This window comes from Procambarus clarkii, chromosome 75, assembly GCF_040958095.1.
Source record: "Procambarus clarkii isolate CNS0578487 chromosome 75, FALCON_Pclarkii_2.0, whole genome shotgun sequence".
NCBI lineage: Eukaryota > Metazoa > Arthropoda > Malacostraca > Decapoda > Cambaridae > Procambarus > Procambarus clarkii.
This window is the reverse complement of record NC_091224.1, coordinates 6,314,043-6,317,807: the sequence shown is the minus strand read 5'-3', so window position 1 is coordinate 6,317,807 and position 3,765 is coordinate 6,314,043.

Below are 3,765 nucleotides of genomic sequence, written 5' to 3'. Positions count from 1 at the left end.
CATATTTTGCCCAAACCCCCCTGCAGTTTTCAAAATATCTGAAATGTCGGAAATTTGACTCCTGAGCGTGATTTTTTATCTGAATTCTGACTCTCTGCACCTAATTTCAGTTTCAAATTACGACGTATCATACCGAAAATATGCCAATTACTGTAAACGACGATGGGTCATATTTTGCCCAAACCCCCCTGCACTTTTCAAAATGTCTGAAATGTCGGAAATTTGACTCCTGAGCGTGATGTTTTATCTGAATTCTGACTCTCTGCACCTAATTTCAGTTTCAAATTACGACTTTTTATACCGAAAATATGCCAATTACTGAAAATGGCGATGGGTCATATTTTGCACAAACCCCCCTGCAGTTTTCAAAATGTCTGAAATATCGGAAATTTGAATCCTGAGGGTGATGTTTGAGCCGAATTCTGACTCTCTGCACCAATTTTCAGTTTCAAATTACGACTTTTTATACCGAAAATATGCCAATTACTGAAAACGGCGATGGGTCATATTTTGCCCAAACCCCCCTGCAGTTTTTAAAATGTCTGAAATGTAGAAAATTTGACTCCTGAGCGTGATTTTTGAGCCGAATTCTGACTTTCTGCACCTATTTTCAGTTTCAAATTACGACGTTTCCTACCGAAAATATGCCAATTACTATAAACGGCGATGGGTCATATTTTGCCCAAACCCCCCCTGCAGTTTTCAAAATGTCTGAAATGTCGGAAATTTGACTCCTGAGCGTGATTTTTTATCCGAATTCTGACTCTGCACCTATTTTCAGTTTCAAATTACGACTTTTTATACCGAAAATATGCCAATTACTGAAAACGGCGATGGGTCATATTTTGCCCAAACCCCCTGCAGTTTTCAAAATGTCTGAAATGTCGGAAATTTGACTCCTGAGCGTGATTTTTTAGCCGAATTCGGACTCTCTGCACCTATTTTCAGTTTCAAATTACGACGTTTCATACCGAAAATATTCCAATTACTGAAAACAGCGATGGGTCATATTTTGCCCAAACCCCCCTGCAGGTTTCAAAATGTCTGAAATGTCGGAAATTTGACTCCTGAGAGTGATTTTTGAGCCGAATTCTGACTCTCTGCACCTATTTTCAGTTTCAAATTACGACGTTTCATACCGAAAATATGCCAATTACTGTAAACGGCGATGGGTCATATTTTGCCCAAACCCCCCTGCAGTTTTCAAAATGTCTGAAATGTCGGAAATTTGACTCCTGAGCGTGATTTTTTATCCGAATTCTGACTCTCTGCACCTATTTTCAGTTTCAAATTACGACTTTTTATACCGAAAATATGCCAATTACTGAAAACGGCGATGGGTCATATTTTGCCCAAACCCCCCTGCAGTTTTCAAAATGTCTGAAATGTCGGAAATTTGACTCCTGAGCGTGATTTTTGAACCGAATTCTGACTCTCTGCACCTATTTTCAGTTTCAAATTACGACTTTTTATACCGAAAATATGCCAATTACTGAAAACGGCGATGGGTCAAATTTTGCCCAAACCCCCCCTGCAGTTTTCAAAATGTCTGAAATGTCAGAAATTTGACTCCTGAGCGTGATTTTTTATCTGAATTCTGACTCTCTGCACCTAATTTCAGTTTCAAATTACGACGTATCATACCGAAAATATGCCAATTACTGTAAACGACGATGGATCATATTTTGCCCAAACCCCCCTGCACTTTTCAAAATGTCTGAAATGTCGAAAATTTGACTCCTGAGCGTGATGTTTTATCTGAATTCTGACTCTCTGCACCTAATTTCAGTTCCAAATTACGACTTTTTATACCGAAAATATGCCAATTACTGAAAATGGCGATGGGTCATATTTTGCACAAACCCCCCTGCAGTTTTCAAAATGTCTGAAATATCGGAAATTTGACTCCTGAGCGTGATGTTTGAGCCGAATTCTGACTCTCTGCACCTTTTTTCAGTGTCAAATTACGACGTTTCATACCGAAAATATCCCAATTACTGTAAACAGCGATGGGTCATATTTTGCACAAACCCCCCTGCAGTTTTCAAAATGTCTGAAATATCGGAAATTTGACTTCTGAGAGTGATTTTTGAGACGAATTCTGACTCTCTGCACCTATTTTCAGTTTCAAATTACGACTTTTTATAAAGAAAATATGCCAATTACTGAAAACGGCGATGGGTCATATTTTGCCCAAACCTCACTGCAGTTTTTAAAATGTCTGAAATGTCGAAAATTTGACTCCTGAGCGTGATTTTTGAGCCGAATTCTGAATCTCTGCACCTATTTTCAGTTTCCAATTACGACGTTTCATACCGAAAATATGCCAATTACTGAAAACGGCGATGGGTCATATTTTGCCCAAACCCCCCTGCAGTTTTCAAAATGTCTGAAATGTCGGAAATTTGACTCCTGAGCGTGATTTTTTATCCGAATTCTGACTCTCTGCACCTATTTTCAGTTTCATATTACGACTTTTTATACCGAACATATGCCAATTACTGAAAACGGCGATGGGTCATATTTAGCCCAAACCCCCCTGCAGTTTTCAAAATGTCTGAAATGTCGGAAATTTGACTCCTGAGCGTGATTTTTTATCCGAATTCTGACTCTCTGCACCTATTTTCAGTTTCAAATTACGACTTTTTATACCGAAAATATGCCAATTACTGAAAACGGCGATGGGTCATATTTTGCCCAAACCCCCTGCAGTTTTCAAAATGTCTGAAATGTCGGAAATTTGACTCCTGAGCCTGATTTTTTAGCCGAATTCGGACTCTCTGCACCTATTTTCAGTTTCAAATTACGACGTTTCATACCGAAAATATGCCAATTACTGTAAACGGCGATGGGTCATATTTTGCCCAAACCCCCCTGCAGTTTTCAAAATGTCTGAAATGTCGGAAATTTGACTCCTGAGCGTGATTTTTTATCCGAATTCTGACTCTCTGCACCTATTTTCAGTTTCAAATTACGACTTTTTATTCCGAAAATATGCCAATTACTGAAAACGGCGATGGGTCAAATTATGCCCAAACCCCCCCTGCAGTTTTCAAAATGTCTGAAATGTCAGAAATTTGACTCCTGAGTGTGATTTTTTATCTGAATTCTGACTCTCTGCACCTAATTTCAGTTTCAAATTACGACGTATCATACCGAAAATATGCCAATTACTGTAAACGACGATGGATCATATTTTGCCCAAACCCCCCTGCACTTTTCAAAATGTCTGAAATGTCGAAAATTTGACTCCTGAGCGTGATGTTTTAGCTGAATTCTGACTCTCTGCACCTAATTTCAGTTCCAAATTACGACTTTTTATACCGAAAATATGCCAATTACTGAAAATGGCGATGGGTCATATTTTGCACAAACCCCCCTGCAGTTTTCAAAATGTCTGAAATATCGGAAATTTGACTCCTGAGCGTGATGTTTGAGCCGAATTCTGACTCTCTGCACCTTTTTTCAGTGTCAAATTACGACGTTTCATACCGAAAATATCCCAATTACTGTAAACAGCGATGGGTCATATTTTGCACAAACCCCCCTGCAGTTTTCAAAATGTCTGAAATATCGGAAATTTGACTTCTGAGAGTGATTTTTGAGACGAATTCTGACTCTCTGCACCTATTTTCAGTTTCAAATTACGACTTTTTATAAAGAAAATATGCCAATTACTGAAAACGGCGATGGGTCATATTTTGCCCAAACCCCCCTTCAGTTTTCAAAATGTCTGAAATGTCGGAAATTTGACTCCTGAGCGTG